The sequence below is a fragment of the Pleurodeles waltl genome, chromosome 5, assembly GCF_031143425.1.
Source record: "Pleurodeles waltl isolate 20211129_DDA chromosome 5, aPleWal1.hap1.20221129, whole genome shotgun sequence".
NCBI lineage: Eukaryota > Metazoa > Chordata > Amphibia > Caudata > Salamandridae > Pleurodeles > Pleurodeles waltl.
Genome location: NC_090444.1, coordinates 183,990,986 through 184,017,510, shown reverse-complemented (window position 1 = coordinate 184,017,510; position 26,525 = coordinate 183,990,986).

Here is a 26,525-nt window from a genome sequence, read left to right as displayed (position 1 = left end):
AGTAACACTTGGGAGAGGGGCTGCTCCACTGATTAGGTAGAACCTGGTGGGCAGCAAAGGTCAAGGGACAGTATCTGCTGTGTCCTGCAGGAGGAGAAGTTGAAGCAAGAGACCCCAGGGGTCAGTTGGCTGATTTCCTGTTCACAGCAAAGGGCCACAAGAGCCAAAGAAGCCTGTTGGGCCACGTTTGTAGTCCAGAATCTTCAGACCATCGCCAACCACCACCATGCAGCACCAGGACCCAAAACTCAAAGTTCAACCAGAGTTCGGTAGACTTGTCAGAGAGCAGTTGGGTCACCTAGAAGAAAGGTTATCACCCAGGGAAGGATTTGGCTGTGAACGCGATACAGGTCCACTGGCAGCCCAGCGGCAAATGGACTTCTACCAGGACCAAGAGTACTAGGAGGGACATCAACCCTGTGAGCAGGACCACCTCACCTCCTTTGTGGACTGAGGCGTAACCACAGAAAGACTGCAGTCAGTCACATTACGTCCACAGCACCCTTGATCATCTTCAGCATCAGGACCATTTCCATAGGGTCCTACAGCAAAGGATAACAGTGTCTGTAACTGACTGAAGACTGCTTCATTTGCTAAGGTAACTGTTTCTGGGGGCTTTGCTGGTCCCCCTGACTGGCTCCCTGTAGGATTTGGTCATCCAAAATAACTCTAAATTATTACAATACAACTAGCCTAAAGTTTTCTTTCAAAAACTTTTTAAGTGTAAAATTTGTTGAATTTGCCAGTGCTTGCTCACTGTTGAAGAAAAACTGCATATTTACAGTACCTTGTTAAATCTATATCTCTTGAATCCTCCGGTGGATCTTTTTCATTGAGGTGTTTAAAAATAAAAAAAATAAAAACAGTCTAGTTTTATAAATTGGTATTAGATTTCTCAAGGGTCTCGTTGATATCGTCCTCAATTGTTTTGGTGCTGTTAAAACGTTTTACACTTGTTCCTTTGTGTAAGCCTTTCTACTCAGAGCCACAGCTACATATGGTGGAGCTAGAGGGTTTAACAAACAAAACCTATTGATACTAAAGGAGCTGGTAAGTGTAGTACACAGTGAGGTCGCACAACCACACTATATAATACACCTCATTTCCTCACAAGGGCCTATCCTAGAGTGCTGTATGTATTAAGAAGTGAGTTTTAGGCTAGGCACAAGGTTGATTTTGCCAAGTTGAATCTGCAGTTTGAAACTACATGAAGGCTGCAATGACAGGCCTGGGAAATGTTATAGGGCTACTTAGGTGGGAGGCACAATGAATGCTTCAGGCTCACTAGTAGCATTTAATTTACAGCCCCTATGTTTATGCAGTACTGTTTACTAGGGACCTATAAGTAAATTAAATGTGCAAATTGATGTAAGACAATTTGACCTTGTTTAAATGAGAGAGCACAGCACTTTAGCTCTGGTTAACAGTGGTAAAGTGAACAGGGTTCGAAGATGACCAAAAAAGTGTACAGAGAAATTTGAGGGAAGAAGGCAAAAAGTGTGGGGGTGAGCCTGCAGAAAGGGCCTCATCCAACAGGAGACCCTTAGAGGGAGGGACTGTGGGAACTCAGAAGATGAAAGCCAGTATGGGAGCGGGAATGAGGTTGGGTGTGGACTAAAACAAGGAGAGTGAATCATAAGAACCACTGTTGCCAGACACATGCCCTCTAGTCTCAATAAGTCACATGAATCTTTATTGAGCTCTACCTGTTGTGACCTAGAAATGTTTGCTCGGCCCAGTGGCTGGAGCAGTGTTCAGTTAGCAAGGTCATGGGAGTGCCTGTCCTGCAGGAGTGTAGTTTCTGCTGCCCCGTATTCCATCAGTTCCATGTATGAAGTTTGCTGGGCCTTTTCTGCTGTGCCATTCTCAGATATCTGGCAATAATCCACAATCCTGATTTTTTTTCTGGAACCTAGATGACCCTCATTTCAGGAACTGGAGGCCACAGAGTCGGACAACGCTGGGTGACCTACACAATCACAGGATGTTGCTTAACGACGAATCATGCATTCAGAACTTTGAGTTGAGCCTTATCAGTGACTTCAATTTGCTGCAACTTCAACAATGTGTGGGTAAAGAAAAAAGTTAAGTCGCTTTTCAGTGAAGTTAGGGTCTTCAGAGGAACACAGGCTGTATATAGTTATTTAGTGAGACACAGGATACCAACAAAACGTAATATGATTGTATTGAATATTTACTAGTGAATGTGCTAGGGATGCTGCATCTCACATGAATAATATGTAAAATGAGTGTCATGAAAATTCATAAATAAATAAACTTTGGAAAAAAGACCATGTGATAAAGAATATTCTTAAAAGGATCAAAGGGACTAAATGCTCCTAAAAAGCAGAAAGTCTAAAAGGATATACCTTGACAGTCATTGTTTTTATTGCAAAAGGATATAAGAAAAGGAAACAAGCATTTGCAATGCAACGGGTCTCGCGTTTGCTCATGTTAGAGCTGTTCGCGTTGTAAACTCCTAACCCAATTTTTCATCTATCGGCAAAAGTGCTTTTATGTACATAACCCGAAAAAGTGAAATTAACTGTGTAAAGCGCTCGACTTCTGCCAAGCGAAATCGCGCTAGGAAAATAGAGAAAAAGTAGTCAACGATCCGACAGAAAACAGCGAGCCTCACATGTTTTCTGTACTTGGTCGCTGCACTCGAGGAGGGCTAACCACCGGAAAAGGCATGACTTGTGCATGCCTTCCACTCATGAAAGCAAGCAGATTTCACTAGGCAAGCCCACGAACCAATGAAACACACTGGCGTGACGTCGACTTGGCTCCGAGCCCTTTTCTAATAACTAAAGCGTCTCGCTGCGACGCAGGCTCGACCCTAAAAAGAAATTAGTTATTTAGAAGATTGAAGCATGGAAAGGGAAGTTACCTGCGAGACCCTTGACAGTGAATGGAAACTGTCTTTGTAACTGCCATATGATTGGAGTGCTTTACTAATAAACATTACCAAGCACCATGTATTTACAAATAAAATAAAAAAACAGGACGTTATTTTATGTGCTACATCTGTTCTGAGTGTGAGAACTGAATCAATGTCCATATTCCCTTCTTTTTTTACCCACCCATTCGCCCAGGTTTCTGGCCACCCACTTCAACCTATATTTAATTTGATCTTGGAGAAGTCAAACACAGGACGATGATAGGTTGCACGGTCTATTAGCCCACACATGACCCAATTGCTGATTGGAAACTGACCCTGTAGGCACCCCCTGAAAGCACTTGCTGCACCTCCAGGACTTCCTTTCACACCTTTCGGTCTGGTCTAACCGGCGCAGCATGTCAGTCACTAAGGGCCAGATGTAGGAAACAGTTTGCGACTTGCAAACGGCAAAAATTGCCGTTTGCGAGTCGCAAACCGGAGTTTCCTATGCAGAAATGCATTTTGCGAGTCGGAACCGACTCGCAAAATGCATTTCCGACTCACAAATAGGAAGGGGTGTTCCCTTCCTATTTGCGACTCGCAGTGGGATGCAATTCCATTTGCGACCGCATACACGGTCGCAAATGGAGTCGCAGTTACCATCCACTTGAAGTGGATGGTAACCCACTCGCAAATTGGAAGGGGTCCCCATGGGACCCCTTCCCCTTTGTGAATGGACCCCAAAATATTTTTTCAGGGCATGTAGTGGTCCAAGGGACCACTACATGCCCTGAAAAAATTCCAAAACAAAAGGAAAACGGGCTACACTTGAAAAAAAAAAAACTGCTTTATTTCAAAGCAGTCACGGACATGGAGGTCTGCTGGTCCCAGCAGGCCTCCATACCCGTGAGTGCCCATAGTCGCTATGGGGCCGCAATTTGCGACCCACCTCATTAATATTAATGAGGTGGGTCTTTGCGACCCCATAGCGACTCCCAGACGGTGTCTGAGACACCGTTCTGCATTGCAAATTGCGAGTTGCAATTTGCGAGTCGCTCGGACTCGCAAATTGCAACTCGCAATTTGCAAAGTTGCTACATCTGGCCCTAAGTTCCCGCTTACCCAGTCATCCTACGCTGCTGCGCTTACTTAGCATGTTCTGGACATATTTACATGGCCCAGGAACCACATGCAACTCTTCTCATATTTTGTCCTCAGGCTCGACTTTGTACAGTTAAACCTCTGCTCAGTGCTCTCCTCCTGCCAGGCCAGTGACTCCCCCTCTATAACAAGTGATTCCCACTTCTTCCTCCTCCAGAGTGACTCTCAGGTCTAGGGGCTGTTAATTCTCCTAGAGATAGGCCTCATCTCTCATTGTCCTCCTGCCGAGCTTTTCCAAGTTGTCTTGGGAGGGGGTACAAGTGAATTCAAAGTCTACACCCTCTGCTTTCCTTGTTTCTGGCGGAGCGATTCTTGCAGTGCTGAGTCTCGAAGAAAATGATCTTTATAGGGTTTTGTTTTGATCCGGGGTGTTTGACAGTGTCTAATGGTGTAACTTGTCTCAGTTCATTAGGACATATGGAGGTAAGCAGCCAGCTCTCCACGGATCTTATTTTCAACCATAATCCTCACCAAATGTCTGTAAAGTGAGGGATGTACATTAAAACCACATACATTTGCATGATGTGGAATCAGTGACATTAAAATTGCCTTTCAGAGCAGTACTTCCAGCTATCAGAGCTCAAAACAAAACCAGACAAAAAAGATTTGAAAAAAAGGCATTAAAAAAATAAAATGATCCTATTACTTCTACGGCAATTACTGTCTTACGAATTAAGAATTATTTGACTTGGCATTAATGATCCTTACTCTGGCATTGAACCGTCACTAATGTCACAAATTTGCAAAAAGCTACAATAAGAAAAGCACCTAAAATATTGTCATGTCCTAATTTCAAGGTCATTCTGCAATGATATAAGTCCTTTTCTTAACTACTTACATAATTTGGCTATAAATGAAGGCCAGTTTAGTAAAAAGCATGTAATGTCACATACGACGGCATAAAATCCGGGCTCATAAATTACAGGTGAAAGGGCTCCGATAAATTTGGGAATTATTACTGTAAGTGGGCTCTTTTGAAATTCACAGCGAGCAGAGGGCCGGGCACGCGGCGCGCGCTGCTTCCACGCACAGGTTGGAAGCAGCTGGATCCATCCGGCAGGTAGCGGTGGGGCCAAGTTTCACCTTCACACAAGTCCCAGGCTCTTCCCCCAGGAAGATCATTCGCCGCGCGCGGAGAAATAGAATTCAGGAGCGGTGCAGCGGTGCATGCCTGCTCAGCTTATTAAAACAAGAAGAGAAGGCAATATTTCACCCCCCAGAAATAAAGAAAAAAAAGATAGACAAGCAAGAGAGGCTAATCCATCTGATGAAATTAGCAGGCAGAGTATGGCGCTGTTTGAAATGATGAACGAGGTTGAAATAGCTACAGAGGCTGGCATCCAGTGGGATAATTACTCCAAGCTCCCGGGCTAAAATCTGTCTTGGAAGAACTGGGAGGCCGTGATGGCTCAATTTCAATGGGCATGCTTAGGAAATACATAGTAAAAGCTATTAAAATTGAAATTGTTCTTGGGTGGTATTCTGAGCCTGGGCTCTTGACCCTATCAGGCTGTTTTTAATAAGGTGCAGGCGAATTCTCACAGCTCTCTGGCTGCCCACCTACTTAGCTTTAACCGTTTACTTACCAGGTCCTGCTTTCAGCCCCCTTTGACACCAGGATGCATTGTATTTCCAAAATACACCAGACGTCACAAAATGAGTGTACGGCATTCCAAAAGCAAGTTTTCAAGTATTTATTATTTTATGAAACATACAGAATTCCGGACTTCCCAAAGACCGGTGAATGAAAAGCAGAGGCAATATCAAGGTATTGTTTTATTACAAAGAAGAACAAAATCAAGTTCATTTTTGTAGTATAATAGGTAGATGAAATTGAAAGTCAATTTGATGCAAGGGTGTATTTCGTAGACTCATGCAAAATTGTTGTTTATCAATGTTTTAGTATAAGCAGACGGATAATACAAAATTAAAGTGATAGTTTTATAGCTTTGCACTCTAATTAAATATATAGTCTGGGTTGAGTTGTGTCTTGCATCTGTAGCATGGTAATATTCCTGCATTATCTTTGACCCATCTCCTTCAGCAGTTTTCAATATCACAACATTATTCACTTTACCCTTGTAATTTGAATACATTTGTAGACCGATAACATGTAAAGAGGAACAGCAAATAGACAGCATTCGACCCAGTAGTACTACAGTCCAAACAGGTTCCATCTGCTCCAGACAATCCTTGGAATAAGTTGAATCCCGCACATGGCAACTCACAGGTGCGGTACAAGAATCATATAGGAATTAATGGAAACAGGGAATAACACTGTTGGCACAATTCTCAAGACCTAAAAATATAAGTACAACAAAAACAAATGGTCAGATACTTTTAGACATTGCATGCACTTATTTACTTCGCATTACATAAATGTTATATTATGTTATGTTGATTGGTATAGTGCACTAATCACCCAAGAGGGTATCCAGGCGCTTGGACATTGTGTAGTTTTGTGGTCCCCAAGGTGCTTATAGAAAGAGACCAGTCTTCTGCTTCTTGTGGAAATCAAGAAGTGAGGAGGAGGCTCTGATGTGTAGAGGGAGTTCATTCCATGTCTTGGGTGAGGTGTAGGAGAATCTCAAGTTTTTATTTTACGGATGCGACGAATGTGTGTGAGTGAGGCAGAGCGCAGGTGTCTGGTAGGTTGGTTAAAGTATATGAGGCTGTTCAGGTATTATGGCCCTCTATTGTGTAGGACTTTGTATGTGTGTATGAGAAGTTTGATTTTGGATGCACATGTAAACAGGGAGCCAGTGAAGCTTTCTGACGTGTGGTGTGATGTAGGTGCCACGTGGGAGGTCGAGTATGAGTCTAGCAGCGGTGTTCTGAATGGTCTGGAGTCTGTGTGGGAGTATTTGGAGATTCTGGCATTGAGAGAGTTGCTTTAGTCCAGCTTGCTGGTGATGAGTGCTTGTGTGATGTTCCATCTGGTGTTCTGAGGCAACCATCTCAAGATTTTTTGCAAGATGTGTAGTACATGGACGCAGGAGGTGCATACTGCGTTGACTTGAACCATCACATTTAGCTTGTTGTCCGGGATGATCATTAGATTTTGTTTGTGGCCATTGTTGTTGGTGTTCATCCTAGCTCTGACAGCCACTAGTTGGAGTCCCATGGGGAGATCTTGTTGCCAAAGACCAGTACTTCCTTCTTGTCAGAGTTGAGCTGCAAGCAGTTTATTTGCATCCAGTCTACTACTGTGGTCATGCAGTTGGTGAAGTTGGTTCTGGCGCTTGTTGTGTCCTTCAGAGAGAGGATGAGTTGAGTGTCAATAGCGTAGGAGATGACAGTGATGTCTTGTAATCTGATGATGTTGGTGAGTAGTGCCATGTATATGTTCAAAAGGGTGGGGCTGAGGGACTATCCCTGTGGGGCTCCGCATATCAATTTCTTAGTTAGTGATGTGAAGGGTGGCATCCTGACCCTCTGGATTCTCCCCATGAGGAAGGAACAGGTTCATTTGAGAGCGGATCCTTGTATGCCAATTTCATGTAGTTTAGCAAACGGTGAAGGTCAAGGTGGGTTTTGAGGTGCATGTTGATGGCCTTCTCAAACACTTTGGCTGGATGGGGAAGCAGGGAGATGCGTCAGAAATTGCTTAGTTGATTCAGGTCGGCTCTGGGATTTTTGAGGAAGGCATTGATTTCATCTGGGAAAGTGGTGGCCGTGATGGAGGTGTTGATGATGTGGGTCAGAGTGGTGTTGGTTGGTGATGTTCCCAGGTTGTAGATGCGATGAGGCATGGGTCCATTGGGCCCCCTGAGAGGATGGTCCGCAAAATTGCTGCTTTGTCGGTTCTGGTGCAGGTTGGCCATTTGGGCAGGTGGTTATCTTGATTGGTGGTGTGTAGGTTAGCAATCAGTTCTCTGGGGATGGGTTGGTGCGCAAAGTTGCTGTAGATGTTTGGGGTTTTGCTGTGGAAAGAGTTGGATAGGTTGTTGCAGAGTTGCTGGGAGGCAGTAATGTTGGTGATAGTAGCTGAGGGTGTGGTGAAATCCTTGACAATCGAGAAGATCTCCTTGCAGCTGTTGGAGGTTCCTTTGATGCGGTCCAATAGTGCTTTTTTCTTGGTGTTTCTCAAATGCTGGTGATAGTGTCTAAGTGCAGCCTTGGAGGTAGGTATGTTGGTGGTGTTGTGCATAGCTCTCCATTTCCTCTCTAGCTGTTTACAGTGTCGCTTGGTGTTTCAGATGTGCTCTATGTACCTGCTGGCCTGCTTGTGTGATCTGCTATGCTTGTTGGGTTTGATGGGTGTGAGGGAGTCCACACAGTTCTTGATCCAGTTGTTCAAGTTGTTGATGTGTTTGGGTTTGCCTCTGGGGCTAGGGTGATCTGTGCTGAGGGTGCTGAGCTAGTCTACGTCTATGAGTTTGCCCCAGCTGAGGCTTGGAACGCTAAACCTGGTAGGGATGTTGACTTGATTGTGTTGATTTGGAAGTGGATGATGGAGTGGTCAGTTCATGCGAGGGATATGGTGCAATTGTATTTGATGCTGTTGCTTGTGTTCAGTGTGTGTCTTGCAGGGTGTGTTGGTTCTGGGACGAGCTGGGTGAGTCTGATGTTGCTCAAGCGTTTGAGGAGTGCTGGGGAGCAGGGGTAATTTAGGTCTTCTATATGACATTTGAGCATGAATGTATGACATAACCTATGCACATACCTATATGTTAATTGTTATTGAATTATAAAAGACATGACTTATCACACATAAGGATACATCATAACATTGCATGTCCTAAACAGAAATACACACCTACATAAATGCACAGGCTCACAATGACACAGTTACAGCTAACATCTGGCTGCTCATTGCTGGAGAAGAAGGCAGAGATCACGATGTGGGCTCCATTTATGTCCTCCCAGTAGTAATGTTTATCAGGTGTGTGTTATTTGTTCAGGTAATGTCTGTTTCCCTATTTAAAAAAAATTGTTGTTGAACATAGCATAAATGGAACTCTTTGATTACTCTGTGTAAAACTACGTTTTGCAGCTTTATCCCTAAAGTTCCTAGTGGTGATTCTATGATCATATTTTTTGTCCTCCCCCCCTCAGAGTAAAACTCTGCTTGAAATAGCTGGGTTTAGGATTAAATCTACATGTGCAGAAAATGTGCAATTCACAATCAGAGTTGTACATTTCTGCATGCCCAGCATAAGCCTACTCACTGAAATTTTTCACAAATGGTTCACTTACTCACAAATATGCATAGGCATACACAAGCAGATTTTAAGAGTTGGCAGAGTTATGTATGTAATTGAATGTCATGTTCAGAATTTTTAATGACCATGATCGAAGATGTGCAGACCATCTTTCAGTAGATATTTAACATAAATAGGATTAGAAAATAAGTCAAAGAGTGAAAATATATTTGTGTTTCATTTTTATTTTTTTCTTGGCAAGTATATCTTAATCAAACCTACATTCCACCTACATTCCCACTGTGAAAATGAGGAAGATTGTACACTTGTATATACTTTCTGCACAATCCTGGTTCATAGAGATTAGACTTTGAATGTGCACAAGCTTGTGCAGTATGTATTTTTCACATAAATAGGTACTGGTTATGGTCCTTTGTGATGCTAAATTTAGTTCACTGTAATAATCTCTAAAGAAGGCTACAAAATTATTTCATGAAAGTCTATCCAGCTGGTATTTTTGATTCATAGAACTACGGCAGCTCATCCTTAGCAGTGGACATGCCTAATCTCCACTTTGTGGCAGACATGAAGAGTGTTTGTCAGGCTGAGCCAAGGTCAGCCAGCTAGATGCCCTTTATGTACAAGTCAGACAGCCAGGCTCTAGACGTAGACTAAATTCTCAGGCTCCAGGCTGCCTAAGTTGAACTTTTCCAGGCTGAAGATGTCATAGCCTTGTAGGCGTGACTTTCTAGGCCAGCCAAAATGCCTGGCTGATTTCACCCTCATGTCAAGGGGGAAGCAGCACCGATAGCCTGGGCCCTAGGATTTTCAGTTTTAAGCCCTGAAGTGCCCAGGACCAAGTGTCAATCAGTGATACCTCAGTGAGTAGGGGAGTCATCAGTTTCACATAATTTTTCATTGGTCATAGTGTTCACATGCAGGTATGTTTTGGTGAAAGTTATGCATTCAAAACCTTCCTATCTATGCAACAAAACATGCAATCCATGCAACAATATTCCTGATATGAATTGGTCATGCTATAGATGTTTTGTTGGGTTCACCTACTTCATTGCATGACATAATTATCTCATTTAAGTGGCTTTCTTTTTGATTCATACTCCTTTCTAAGGTGAAGCTCGCTCTTTTGTTGATGCTTGCACTTGTGACCAGTCGTATGGAACTTCGCAAACTCTGCTTTCTTCTGACATTCTGTTTAACTGTTTCTTAATGGTGCCCATGTTAGCTGCTTGTCATGTGACTCAGCATTCGTTCAGACTACATTTCTGTGGTTTCTTCTCAACTTGATTTAATTTTTGTTTTTACAGTGACTAGGTTTGCACATAATGGGTTTCCTTTTACGTTTATGTTCTAGTCTTCACATCTGCATTTTACTCTTGTTTTGCTTGTGGTTACTGAACTTTTTCTCAGAATTAGCTTTGTTGGCTTAGGATGATATGGTGACTCACAGTGACATGAACACCATTGTTGCACATTGGAGGACATGCTAGCTGTGCTTTCTTGGCTGTTTGTTTCTGTCTTACTTGGTACTGTAGAGATGCTTATGTACATAATATACTGTTTTTGTTTACAGACATTCCCCCCTGACGAAGGGTCAGTGAGGCCCAAAATGCATTAGGGACACAGCATAAGGCATATGATATCATGGATAGTTCTGCTTTCAATGAAATTTACTGGGTTTGCAATATTTGGCTCCCTGGCTTTCAGCACATGAGTGGAAAAATATGGATTTCTTTGATTTTGTTGTTTGAATTACATTCTTCAGATTATTTGTTGAAAATCTCCCACAATGTTGGCATATATGACATTATAACTTTCTTAGGAACAAAAAATAAAGTTCTTGTTGGAATTCAATTTATAGTATGTCAACTTTGAAACTTTCCTAGCCTTTGCTTGGCTTTTTAAATTGCCAATTCACTTTGGCACTATTTTCACAAGTGTGGACGTAGCAACATAGCCATGTGGATAAGTACAGGTTTCTGTGGTGAATGCATTAGTTCACTGAGCCCCAGACCGACCTTTATTCCAAATTGGGGATGTAGTGGCTGGGAATCACAGCTGCAGAACTTTCTAATCACAGCTGTGGAACTTTCTAAAAAATGTTTATTGTTTCTTGATTTCTTGTTCTTAATATATTATTAGTATTATTAGTATTATTAGTATTAATAATAATATATGTTGTAGTTTAACTTTAGATAGTATGCAAAGTTGCTAAGGCATATGTGTTGCAACTTCACAAATTTAGGGCCTGATTTAGAGTTTGGCAGATGAGGTTATTCCCTCACAAATATGACGGATATCCCGTCGGCCGTATTATGATGTCTATAAGATATAACGGAATCATAATACAGTGGACGGGATGTCCGTTAAATCAAGCCCTTAGTTTTGAATGTTTGACAGATTTGCATGAGTTTGCTGCTGGCACACTTTGAAAAGAAATAAAAAGGAGGCAGCAAAACGGTGTGTGCCATGTCTGGATCTGCATCCTGGTAGTGCCACTCAGGCTGCCGATAAGCCCTAACTGACAGTGGAGAAAGCTAATAATCCCCTGAATGTCTATGGCCCACGGCAGGAGCACAGGCTGCAGGGACATGTCAATAGTCATATCTTTTTTGTTTTGTCCATCATGCACCATAAAGTATATTTGTTTCTGCAGTTAGAGAGAGAAGAAGTGCATTGTGTTGGCACTTGTGCACAATATAGTATATCACAACCCTGATGGGGTTCTGCAGTGCATGAGCTGCACACTATGGGGGTTATTACAACTTTGGAGGAGGTGTTAATCCGTCCCAAAAGTGACGGTAAAGTGACGGATATACCACCAGCCATATTACAAGTCCATTATATCCTATGGAACTCGTAATACGTCTGGTGGTACATCCGTCACTTTACCGTCACTTTTGGGACGGATTTACACCTCCTCCAAAGTTGTAATAACCCCCTATGTCTTGTGAGAGAACGTCCATAATTGGAAGATTGTTAAATTGTACTCTGGCCTCTTTGGAAATCTTTCAGATGTTATACTTGATTGACCAAAATAGTCCTTCTAGTCTAGGCACCTGTACCTAAGTGAAGCATGAAAGAGAGGAAGGAATAGTGAAGAATAGCAGCTATAGTTTATTTTATATTCTGTTTCTGATTTAAGGAGTCTGGCCTACATGGGAAGTGTTTTGTGTCAGGCATGATAAATAAATGGGTGCAATACTTGTCTTGCAGTGATTGTGTATCTGCGCTTATGTATGGTAAAGTAGGCTAGTTCAGTTAGGGTCGAGTTCTCCTAATATGATGCTGGTTCCACTTTCATCATGTATCTTCAAGTACTGAGGCAATCATTTGTGGCCAATATGTATTTCTATGGGAAATACAAAAATGGCACATTTTTACTGTTACATTTTTGAATTTTTCATAGTCATGTTAATCCTTATGCGAACACCTCCCATTCCTTCTTTGGCCCTAACCCTACCATTTATCCTTCATACCATGTGTAGTGCCTCTGTCTCTGCCCTTTTGTGGTGCAAGGGTAGAAACACTGCTACCCTTCTCCAACATCTTATTCTTAGACCTTACCCTAGAGCACCGCTAACATTTTCTATTACTCTAACACAAATCCAACCTAAATGTATCCTAAGCTAACCTAAATTTCCGTGACCCCATCACTGACATGCAGAGGTAGGCCCCGTACGTTACCCCAGCATTAACCCTTACTCCATCCATAACCATATGCCACCTTTCCTTACACTGCTCCTTAATCTAATCAGACCCGTACCCAACAACATCCTTATCTCAAGAAAATTAATATACAAAATAGAAGGGTTAGCCATAAATAATGTTGGAAGAAGTCGTTGATAGGATATTAAATGAAGGTGTAGGTTGGTAGAATGAATGAATGAATGAATTACATTTATTTTGTAAAAGCAGAAACAGTGACCTCAATCAGTGATTCTGGTACTAATGATTAAGTAAGTACATAAACTATCAAAATGCTGTGCCAAAAATATTGTGAAGCAGAATATCAGTAATAAGGTAAGTGTATTGAAATGTCAATATATATGTTGGGAGGTGGTTTAATAGTAAGGATTGGTAGGTACCCACCACTGGTAATAAAGCCACAATCACAATATAAGGTCCAGTAAAGGTCTCAATAAATTAATCCCTTACTCAACCCTTGGTAGTTGGCAACAAGGGGGTAGGCTAAACTTAGGAGACAGGTGTATAAAGCATTTAAAAACACCATTACATACATTACATTAGACAACATCAACGTCCTCCAAAGTGTGGCATTTTCCAGTCCCAAACTTTCAAAACTCAAAATGGAGAAACTCTCTCCTGGAGGTTAAGATCTGGCTAAGCCATCCCACTTGTGTGGCTATGTTTCCTAACATTCCCCTTCCATCCCTCTGCTAATCTAATTACTAGGGCTCCGATCTGGCTGGGGTGGCAGGAAGTGGGAATGAGCCTGTGTCCTGTCCCAAATTTAATTCCCTCTTTAAAGTCCAGTGGCTACCCAGCCCCCTTCCTGCCTTTGTCTTTGCAGGTCGACATCCACCAGATGTCCTTTTGTCTCAATGCAGGCCACTTCACACCTCATTAAGACAGTTTGGGTCAGCCTGACAGAGGCTGGCCAACGAGAGAAGAACTGCTGGAAGGATGGATTTGGGCTCATTGGAAAAGCAAGTTCTATAACTTTTGTTCTGTGATAGTTATAATAAATCTACCAGTAGTGAGTTGTAGGATTTACTCTATCATTAGTATATGTCTTTGAATTATAATTTTAGTCCATTCCTATCAGTAGGTATGCTTCAATAAATTATTCCCATGTTAGCCTATGAGGCTAATGTACTACGATGAGGAAAACCGAAATTGGCAGTTTTTCACTCGTCAGGGTATAAAACATATTTTATAATGTACCTGCTTATAGTTACAAGGCACCCTTCCCCTGGGGCACCTAGGGGAGACATTCAGGGTGACATATATGCAAAAATGAGATAGTTTACGACTTTGTAAGTACTTTTTATTTCAAAGACAAATTTGCATATAATTTACTTTTAAAACCAAGTTGCAAAGCAAGGTTGGCTTTAAAATGACAGCAGGCACCACAGCAGTGCACACTTAAGTGAATTAAATTTACTAGACTTCTAAACCTAAATGCCCTACCTTATACTAGTGATTTGCAGGAAGGTTGCCAGTACCAATTGTATTTACACCTAATTACCATGTACGTTTTAGCAGCGTACAGGCCCTGGGTCTGTTTAGCACAGCCCAGGGTACATTCAGAGTCAGAAAATCAATATCTAGAAGTCAAAATGGGAGCAGAGAGCAAAAAAGGGGGGGGGGGGGACACTGAAAAAAGTCCTGGTTTCTCATAATATAGAGCATTATCAGTAATTTATTCAAAACATTAATATCTAAAATATCAATATCAATATAATTATATATATATATATATATAATATATATATTCTTCACTTCAATGAAAATCCACTTCATCCACCAGCTGCAACCCCTTGCGCACATTCACGGCACAGATTTACTTAGGAGAGAATGACCATCTGCAAGGTGATTCTTTCAAGAATGTATTTATTTATTCAGTGCTGCTCTCCATAAGTGAAAAACAAAAAGTGTTGCTGCGTTTCGGCTGTCGCCTTCCACTGGACATATTATAATTTATTATAATATGTGTCAAGTTATATTAACATTAATATATTATTAATAGGCAAATACATAATCAAAACATACAAGTAACCTATTTGAATATATGTGTGTGTGTGTGTGTGTATACGCACATATATGTATATACATGTGTATATATACATGATTAAAAATAAAAAATAACAATTAAAACAATTACATTAATAATCCTAACAACAACATAAAAAATGAAATGAACAAAGCTAAATTAACAATAAAATATATCACAATTATTTTAAAACATACAATAATTTGTACCAAAAAGTAAAATTGAAATAAAAAAGTACATAGTTTGAATAACAACAATAAAAAATAAACAATACTAGCTAAAATGTTGGACTTCAAAGATGTCAGATTAGCTACTATAACTCCAGTTTAAGCAAAAGTAGAAACGTGGTTTGAATTTGGAGGGGTTACAATTACTATTACTGCTCAAATACAAGCAAATACAGGAAAAGTTGTGAACTTTGGAATGGTTAGATTTAGTGTTCCCACTCCAGCGCATGCAACATTAGTGAAATAATTGGACTTTAGAGGGGTTAGATTTACTAATGGCTCTTGACGCTATGAAACTATATGGAAAGTGTTGAACTCTGAAGGGGTTAGATTCACTATTCTCACTCCAAAGTAATCAAAAGATGGGAAAGTCTTGTACTTTGACTAAATTTACTATTTTCACTCCAGTCTAAAGAACAGTAGGGAAAGTGTTGAACGTGGTAGGGGTTAGATTTACTATTCCTATTGTCATGTACAGATAATCAGGGAAAGAGTTGAAATTTAGAGGGCTTAGATGTACTATTCCCACTCCAAGCAAACGTAAGGAAAGTGTTGGACCTTGAAGGGGTGTAATTTGCTATCCACACTCCAATCTAGACAACAGTCGGTAAAGTGTTGAACTTTGTAGTGGTTAGATTTACTACTCCTAATCCAACGTAAACAGAATCAGGAAAAGTGTTGGACTTTTGAAAGGTAAGACTTATTATTCTCTCTCCAATCTAAGCTAGGGAAAGGATTGGACTTTTATGGGGTTAGATTTACTATTCCTACTCCCATATAAGCAACAGTAGGGAAAGTGTTGGATTTTGGAGGGCCTACATTTACTATTCCCACTCCAACATAATCAAAAACATGGAAACTGTTGGACTTGTGAAGGGTTACATATATCATTCCTACTACTAATCATTTTAACAATCATACAAATATCTGATAACACATAATTATTACTAAATATTCAGATTGCACTAAGGCCCTCATTACAACCCTGGCGGTCGGTGTTAAAGCGGCGGTAATACCGGCAACAGACCAGCGGTAACAAAAATGGAATCATGACCACGGCGAAAACCGCCAACAGATACAGCCACTTTAACACTCTGACCGCCACGGTGGTAGCAACAAACACCACAGCGGTAACCGCCAATAGCCAGGCGGAAGACAATGTACCGCCCACCCCATTACAGCCCCCCCATCCGCCAGCTTTTCGCGGGCGGTACCAACGTCATTCAAAGCACGGCAGAAACAGTACTTTGAAGGGAAACCACTCACCTCTTGACACTTAAGGAAGAACCAGGACGCCATGGAGGCCAAGCTGCAGGTCCTAACCATGCTGGTGTATCTGCTCATATACCAGGAGTAGCAACGGCGGCGTCGACGACCACAGTGAGTACTCCACCTAGCACATAGGGGAGGGGTGGAGGAAAAAGAGAGTGACACACACACGCAACACGCAACACCCCCACACTCACCCCCAACACCATACACACAAACACATGCAACAACATTACATATACACCCCGTAGCCCTCTGGAATAACGCAAGGACAAAAGGAATGGAGACAAATTAGTGTAATATTAGAAATTTCGAGAAATACATTCATAAATAAATAAACAGTATGTACAATATATACAATATATACAAACTGAGGTACAAATGTTCACACAAAAATAGTCCGTGGCCCACGGAGCCATAACACATAGGACAAGCCCACACTTGACTCCTGCCTCAAAATGGAGAGAACACTGCAGGGTCATCAGGTCGAAAACACACAGGCACCTCAGGGGAATGGGGAAGGGGGATAACTCAGCCGGAAGATGGTACTACGCCACTGCTCCTGGAGGGGGCTCCATGCCCAATGCTTGCTCCTGGGGAGTGCAAAGCCACAGTCTCTCAAGTGGGTGGTTTGCCCACTGCTTGGTCCTGGGGAGTGCAAAGCCACAGTCTCTCAAGTGGATGCTTTGCCAACTTCTTGGTCCTAGGGAGTGCAAGGCCACAGTCTCACAAGTGGGTGCTTTGCCCACTGCTTGGTCCTGGGGAGTGCATGGCTACATTCTCTTTAGTGGGTGCTTTGCCCACTGCTTGGTCCTGGGGAGTGCAAGGCCACAGTCTCTCAAGTGGGTGACTTCTTCCACTGGTTCTGGAGGGGGCTTTGTACCCAGTGTGCTTCATCCTGCCAAGGATAGGGTGAGTGGATGCCTTCTTCCACTGGTTCTGGAGGGGGCTTTGTGCCCAGTGTGCTTTACCCTACCAAGGATAGGGTGAGTGGATGCCTTAATCCACTGGTTCTGGAGGGGGCTTTGTGCCCAGTGTGCTTCATCCTGCCAAGGATAGGGTGAGTGGATGCCTTCTTCCACTGGTTCTGGAGGGGGCTTTGTGCCCAGTGTGCTTCATCCTGCCAAGGATAGGGTGAGTGGATGCCTTCTTCCACTGGTTCTGGAAGGGGCTTTGTGTCCAGTGTGCTTCATCCTTCCAAGGATAGGGTGAGTGGATGCCTTCTTCCACTGGTTCTGGAGGGGGCCTTGTTCCCAGTGATGCAGCACTTGCGGTGTGCCAGATCACAGTCTCTCACCTGGGTGTCAGAGCCACGAGATTTGCAGTGGCCAGGATGCATGATAGTCTATGCAGGCTGGGCTACAGTCCATCCACCGGCAGCTACGGCTACACAGTGGTGGTAGTGCTGGTGCTGGTGGGGGTGCTGCCAGTGGTGGGGGGAGGCTCCAGCCCTTGTCCTGCAGCCTCTGATGGCGGCCCACTGGGGCTGCTGCTGCTGGCAGTGGTGCTACTGTCAACTGTGCAGGTGGCGGTGCTTGTGGCAGGGCTTGCGGCGGTGCAGGTGGCGGTGCAGGTGCCAGTGCTGCCAGTGGTGGGGGAGGCTCCAGCCCTTCTCATGCTGCCTCAGACGGCCTGCCCACCGGGGCTTCTGCTGCTGACAGTAGTGGCGCTTCTGGTGGTGCAGGTGGTGGTGCATGTGGCAGTGCTTGCAGCGGTGCTTGTGGCGGTACAGGTGGCGGTGCTGCCCATGGTGCAGTTGGCGGTGCTGGCGGTTGTGCTGGTAGCCACCAGGCCTTCACCTGCAGGCTCGGATGGCTGAATTGCCTTGGCTGGTGTTTTGTGCCCCTTTCTGCCCTTGGCAGATGGTGGAGTCACCTTGGGTCTGGCAGATGGAGTCTTTGAGGTGGTCTTGCTGGGTGGTTGTGGCTCCTTCTCCTTGCTGGATGCTGTCCCGTTCTTGACCTTGCCAGGTGGCAGAATCTTCTTGGGCTTGGCAGGGGTTGGTGGCACACTGGCTGGGCTGACGGGTGCCCCCTTAGAGCCTCTGACAGTTGCAGAAACCACAGCGGACGTGGACTTGGTGGCTGAGGTGCTGGGCTGGGTTCTGGCCACCCTGGCCCAAGGTGAAGGACCGGGGAGGGGAGGGGTAGGGAAGATGTCAATGTTGGCCACGAAAAGCTTCTTAGGGACATTGGGGCGGGAAGAGGGTGAAGGTTTGGGAGTGGAGGAAGAGGGAATGCTTGTAGGAGGTGTAAGTCTGCTGTGTGCATGAGCTGGATGCTGTTGTGAGGTGGATGGCTGTTGGGTGGGTGTGTGCATGCGTTTGTGTACTTTGGGAGGAGGGGGCACAGACACAGTGTGAGAGGACACAGGGGACGTGAGCATGGATGTGGGGGTGGTGACTGCCAGTGAGGGGTGTGTAGTGATGGGCGTGCTGGTGATGGAGGTAGTGGATGAGGATGTAGTGCATGCAGGTGTGAGTGGCGATGCTACTGGGAGGAAGGTGGACAATGAGGGGGAGGGGGACACAGTGGAGGCAGTTGATGTTGGTGTGTCTGAATGGGGATGGTGCTTTTGTGAGTGCCTGTGAGATGAAGTGTGGTGCTTGTGTTTGCCTGAGCCCCTTCTGTGTGTTGATTTGGGTGAATGCTGGTCTGAAGGTGTGCTTGGGATAAGCTGGGGTTAAGGGGATTGGGACTGGGTAGAGGAAGTTGGAGGGGGGAGGCTGGAGTCAGAGACAATGGCTGCCATCAGTGCGGAGGCCAGAGCCTGAAATGCTCTCTGTTGGGCCGCCACACCAGAGTGAATGCCCTCCAGGTATGCATTTGTTTGTTGCAAATGCCTCTCGACACCCTGGATGGCATTCAGAATGGTTGACTGCCCAACAGTTAGGGATCTCAGGAGGTCAATAGCCTCCTCACTGAGGGCAGCAGGGCCTGAGGTGCCTGGGGCGAAGGAGATGTCCACCCTCCTGGGTGAGCGGGCACGGGAAACACGCTGAGGGGCTGCTGAGAGGGCGGTGCTGGTAGGGGAGGTGGCAGCTGTACCTGTTGTTGGGGTGGACACAGAGGTTTCCGCCACCGCCAGGGAGCTTCCATAGCAGGAGGAGTCCCTCCTGTCTCCGTCATGGTGCTCTCCTCACCCTCCGTCCCACTGGTGCCCTCACTGTCGGTGGATTCGGCCTCCAGGCCCATGTGGGATGCAGCTCTCTCCGTCGCCGGTGCCTCTGCTCCTCCACCAAATGATGCTAATGCACACAAGGACAGGGTGACAAAACAAAAAGGGGGGTGAGGGACAGAGGTTACACTCAGTCAATGCCAGCAACAACACTACCGTTGGCGTACACAACACACAGGGAGCAGCCCTATGCACTAGGCCATGCACTACTACAGTAGTTACAAAGATAGTCACCAGCCCATGGGGTACATAGCATAATGCCATCAGCTGCACACCTGAAACAAACAGGGCCCTGACCAGTAGTAGATGCCCACTAACACCATTGGGGTTGGAGTGTTTCAGAGCCTGCCCAACAAGGGACCTACCCTGCCATGTTCGCCCTGGCCTAGGGGCACCCACAGCCCACATCCCCACCCAGGTAAAACCTTAACGCGCACAAAGTCATGATTCTGAATCCGTACTCACCCCCTTGTGGCTGCTGTGATGCCCTCGATCGCCCACCCAACCCCGAATAAGCCACTGCCAGGATGCAGAACATCAGGGGGGGTCAAGGTACGACCAGCACCCCTTCCTCGTTGGGAGGCCAGCCCCAGCTGGGCTTCCGCCATCTTCCTTGCCCAGCGGTGCAGGTCCTCCCACCGTTTGCGGCAGTGGGTGCTCCGCCTGTCAAAGACCCCCAGGGTCCGCACCTCCTTGGCAATGGCACGCCAAATACCCTTTTTCTGATGGGCGCTGACCTGCAGGAAAAATATAGCAGAAAAGGGATTAGTCATACCATCCGGACTGTCATACTCATGGCCCACCATATCCCTCCCATCCCCTTACGCACATACATTGACCACCATACATGCAGCACTCTGCCCAGGACACCTCAGCCCCCCTACACGTGGCTTACACACAGCACTCCATAAATTCATGGCCCACGCATCATGCTCACAGTGTACTCACCTGTTTGTCTGGAGGACCATAGAGTAAAGTGTACTGGAGTAGGACCCCCTCCACCAGTCTCTCCAACTCCTCCGAAGTGAAGGCAGGGGCCCTGTCCCCAGACACAAGAGCCATTGTCGCTTCTAGACACAGGTCACAGCAGCACTTGCAGTGTAGGTCCTCTCCTGTTGAAGGCCAGGTAGCAAGTGAGTGAATAGATAGTAAATGGCGGTCACGTCTGCAGCGGTGCGTACCGTCACTGCCGGCGTACATCGCCATTGGCTCCTGGAACCCATAGGGCCTAATGTTAACCAATGAGAAGACAGTAACCGACTGTCTAGAGGTCCCTGATGGGCCAGGTTGGTCATCGTGATCCAGGCATGCAGAGCTGCTGTCATCACTGTGGGCCTCTTCTGGGGGGAAGTGGATGTTGGTGGCACCTCCTCTCCGGTAACGTTGAGTGGGGGTCCTGTGGGGATGTAAATGCAGTGTTATTGTATCTGCGTGTGCCATCTTGTGCATGGGTGTGTTTCCCTATATGATTGTAATTGTCCTGTCAGCTTTGCCTTGTGTGAGTGGTGATTTTGTGGGCTAGGTGATTATCTCTAATGTGCATGCTTTAGTGATGAGTGTCCATGCAGGTCTGTGATGGGTGTCCATGCATTGGTGTGGCATGCAGGGCTTGGTTTTGGGATGGGTGGGTTGTGATAGTGGGGTATATGTGAGGTAGTGGAGTGATGGGAGTGAGGGTGAGGGTGGGGGTATGTGATGGCATGCAGGCAGGGGGGTGAAAGTAGTAAAGATTTGACTTACCAGAGTCCAGTCCTCCTGCTCCTCCTGCGAGGCCCTCAGGATGCATTATTGCCAAGACTTGCTCCTCCCATGTTGTTATTTGTGGGGGAGGAGGCGGGGGTCCTCTGTATGGCTACCTGGTGTCTTGCAACCATGGAACGGACCTTCCCCTGTAGGTCGTTCCACCTCTTCCTGATGTCATCCCTTGTTCTGGGGTGCTGTCCCACGGCATTGACCCGGTCCACGACTCTCCGTCATAGCTCCATCTTCCCTGCAATGGACATCTGCTGCACCTGTGATCCGAATAGTAGGCTCTACCTGGATGATTTCCTCCACCATGACCCTTAGCTCCTCTTCTGAAAACCTGGGGTGTCTTTGGGGTGCCATGGATGTGGTGTGAGTGGTATGTGTGAGAGTGTGTGGCGTGATGTTTTGGGGTGTGTGCTGTGAGGTGCGTGGATGGTGTATGGGTGATGGTGTTCTGTGGCTCAGATTGAGTGGGTGCTCCTGGCTTGTCTCTCTCTCTCAGTTAGCAATCTTTTTTTTCATTGAAAGGGGTGCGGGTAATGTGGGTGTTTTATAGTAGTCTGAGTGTGTGGGTGTGGTTTTTGTATGTGTGTCAGGTGTGTGTATTTTGAATTGTCCAATGTGGTGTAGTTTTGTTAGTGTTTGTGTATTTTGAGTGCGGCGGTGTGTACAGCCAATGGTTTACTGTGGTTGAAAGACCGCTGCAGTGATTCATGGGTCCTGATACTATGGGCGTATTTCTGTTGGCTTAACGGTGTGGGTTCTGGTACCGCCAGTTTATCACTGACCTTTGGTCTGGCGGACTTATGTGGGTGTCTGTATAGTGATGGATTTCTCTGTGTGGGTCATAATACCCGTATCGGTACACCGTCGCGGTCATGGTATGTTGGCAGCCGTCAGCACAGCGGTAGGCGGCATTTACCACCAATTTTGTAATGAGGGCCTAAATGTACAAAAAATGAATACAGAAATAATTTGACAAACACAACAACAACAAAAAATTAACATAAATACACTTTCTTTCTGACTACTAAAAAATCCACACCCCTTAAAGCTTGAAATAAATTATAAATTAAACAATAAGTACAGTAAAAGAGTACTTAAATTGAAAAATGACATTAAAACTAACATCAAATATAAAATACATTTACAAATGCTATTATTAAATACACTTTTTCAATTAATTGCCAATTAATCATAATACATCGAAACATTAACATAACAAATCATCAATTAAAATTCTACATAGGTAATCACCAATTGGCTATTTAATTACCATAAAAATTAATTTAAAAAAAATGTATATTCTTAAATAATTTCCGACCCCTTTTCCGTACAAATCCAGCAATCCACAAGTAAAATATACATTACTAATTTATCTACACAAAAATACAATCAATATTAACAGTCATAAAATACATGTAAATAAATAAAACAACAATTAATCTAGTAAGCTATTTATTTAAATAATCACCAATAACAGATAAATTAAATAATTTCCCACCATATTACCATACATATCCAACAAACCACAACTAAATTCTAAATTACTAATTAACAGCAAATAATGCAACTATGCTTTAAAAATTATAAACTATAAATAAAAAATGTAAAGTATTTACGATATCAATGTTAACTCCTAGCATTAATATAACAAGTAATATATTAAATTGAATACAAAAACAATATTTAATACAATAATAGAGTAAACTATATTTTATACAAGATTAGTTTAAAAAAACATATTATATATATTAAAAATGGTATTCTTACCTTCTATAATCTGTTGTTCAATATTTTTTAGAGTGACAATATTTTTATCACACCGAATAATACTTTTGATTCATATTTGTGTCATTTACCAGCTGTTGGGTGATGGCCGGGTGGACATGGGTCGGGTTGGGTGTAATTTTTGGGTAGAATTTCAGAGAAGAGAGAAGCTATAGGTGTATTATTGTGGGTAGGATCTCTGGAGTTTGGGTTGTGGGTGGGTTAGTTGTTGCTTATGAGTTTGTTTTGGGGTCAGCAATTATTATTTAATAAATATATGACCTGATGTACTAAGGTCAGGTCTCAAAGAAGTTGCTGTTTTTGTAGTGCAAATCCATAATTTGCAAGGAATTGCACAAATGACTTCTTCTTTAAGGTGTATGTGGCAGAACTGATTTTGTCACTCCTTGCTAATGGCTACCTTTTCTAAGCTGAGGTCTTCCACGGAAACAGACCTCCATGTCCCTATTTACAGTCACATAATGCCAACTTTCTTCATAGAATTAGCACTTTCTGACTGGCACTGGAGAGACGATGCAGTAGTCCTCCAGATGGCTCTCTGATCCTCCTATGCTGAACGTCGTCAGGGACTGCTTCCACTTTGCAAATGCATACCATACTGTTCAGGGAGTCATTATTTGATGAGTGGTCTGTAAAATGTAATTGTATTCTTAAACAATTGATCCAATAAATACAGAATTACAAAGCAGGGTGATGGCCCCTTCTCAATCCTTTTATTTTGGAACTGGTTATGGACTTTGTGAGTCAGAAAGAGGTTTTTGACTCAAAATGTGCCTTTAATACATGTCAACATGTCTTTTTGTGGTTTCAGAGCCTGTGATTTTGTACACACAGAGTGACACATTTGTTGCCTACCGACCCAGAACACACGCCACATTCCATAGCACCTTTGCAGACATTTCTGCCCCTCTAATCTTCAATTCCAGTGCCTTCATCTTCCTTGGCAACTTCAGCTGCTACCTGGAGGATATTACTGAGCCCAACACGCCCAACCTCCTCAAGGACCTGTCCAAATTTGGACCCACCCAGTGAGTGGAAGGCCCCACAGATGCCACTGAACAGCTACTGGTCCCCATATTTACCAAATTCAACAACTTCAAAGTAGACAAGCCCACACCAATCAGCCGGTCCAATCACACCCTCATCAACTTCAGCATACTGATCCCACACTATCATAGAAACACCATCACCAAATCTTCATGACATTATTGGAACAATATCTCAGAAGCATCCTGGTGTTCTGAACTCCTACATCACAACCCTAAACCAACAAGAGTACCTACATGTTGGACCTGGCGCTTTTCGCCGGGTCATCCCCAAACTTTTTGCCTCCTTCCTCCTATTTTTCCTAACCTGTTTTTGTTGGCTTTAGGACTCTGAGCACTTTACCACTGCTAACCCGTGCTAAAGTGCATATGGTCTCTGTGTAAATTGTACTGTTGATTGGTTTATCCATGATTGGTCTATTTGATTTACTATTATGTCCCTAGTAAAGTGCACTAGAGGTGCCCAGGGCCTGTAAATCAAATGCTACTAGTGGGCCTGCAGCACTGGTTGTGCCACCCACATAAGTAGCCCTGTAATCATGTCTCAGACCTGCCACTGCAGTGTCTGTGTGTGAAGTTTTAAACTGTAAGTTCGACTTGGCAAGTGTACCCACTTGCCAGGCTTAACCCTTCCCTTTTCCTACATATAAGGTAGGCCCCAAGGGCAGGGAGTAGTGTATGGTTAAGGTAGGACATATACTAATGTGTTTTATATGTCCTGATATTTAAATACTGCCAAATTTGGTTTCCACTGTGGCAAGGCCTATCTCTCTCATAGGTTAACCTGGGGGCTGCATTTAAACATGATTAAAGCATAGATTCCCTTTGGGAGCAGATAGACATGTGGAGTTTAGGATCTCTGAACTCACAATTTAAAAATACATCTTTTAGTAAAGTTGGTGTTAAGATTGTGTGTTTGAAAAATGCCACTTTTAGAAAGTGGGCATTTTCTTGCTTAAACCATTTTGTGACTCTGCCTGTTTGTGGATTCCCCGTCTAGTTTAGTTTGACAGTTGGGCTGTTGGCACCTCTCTCTAGACAGTGACACAAAGGGGGCTGGGGTGTAGCCTCCAAACCCTGATGAGCCATCTGTGCTAGGAGGAAGGGGAGGGGAAGGAGTGGTCACTCGCACCTGAAAGGGCTGTGCCTGCCCTCACACAATGCAGTCTCCAACCCCCTGGTGTGTGTCTGAAGTCTTGCCTGGGCAAGGCAGGGTTTCACAAACAAGTGAGACTTTCTCTTGAAGTGAGCCTATTTCAAAGGCCAAAATGAGTATAAGAAGAGAACCCAAAACCACAGATGTTAGTCACTTTTTAGGTAGACACTGAACCTCACAGACACTTCCTGGAGAAGAAACCTGAACCAGAACCTGCATCCTGCCAAGAAGAACTGCCTGGTTGCCCAAAGGACTCACCTGACTGCTTTCTGTGAAGGACTGCTGCCTTGCTGTTGCCCTGCTGCTGCTCTCTTGCTGCTACTCTCTTGCTGTGGTGAAGAAGTGCTCTCCAAGGGCTTGGATAGAGCTTGCCTCCTGTTCCCTGAAGTCTCAGGACCAAAAAGACTTCACTCCTGCAACTGGACTCCTTGTGCGGTGAAAATTCCACGCACAGCATTCTAAAAATGACGCACAGCCTGCCTCGGGTGAAAAATTCATCACACGCCGAACCGGAACGACGCAGCTCAACTTCGCAATGAGAAGTTCGATGCAGCGCCAGCGTAGCAACCGGAACTTCGACGCACGGCCCACTGGATCGATGCACAGTCGACACGGAACGACCCAGCCCGACTTCCAGAGAGGAATCGACGCAGTGCCTGCCGTACGGGAGAAATTTCCACGCAACGTCCACTGGATCGACGCAGGCCTTGTGAGTTCACTCTGCAAGCCCAGGATTCCACGCATCGTCCCCGGGGCACCAGAAAACCCCGCAACCCGAAGAGGAACCAAGTCTGCATGCCAGAAAACGATGCAAAGTCTTCCCCTGCATGGAAAATAACAACGTAAGTTGGTGTGCGAAGAGGCGAAACCGACGCACACCTCCCCATTATCCACGCATCGCCTCCTCTGCGGTCCCTTGAGGAGATTTTGAACACAAACCAGGTACTTTGTGCTGGCAAGAGACCTTTATTGTTTTTGAGTGACATTTAATTGGTTTTAAAAAACTTAAGACACTTTATATCACTTTTACAGTGATATCTCAACATTTAATTATTGCATTTTAATCTTTTTGACCTGCATCCTATCACTATCCTGTGTTATTGCATGATTTATTGCACAAATACTTTACACATTGCCTTGCAGGTTAAGCCTGACTGCTCAGTGCCAAGCTA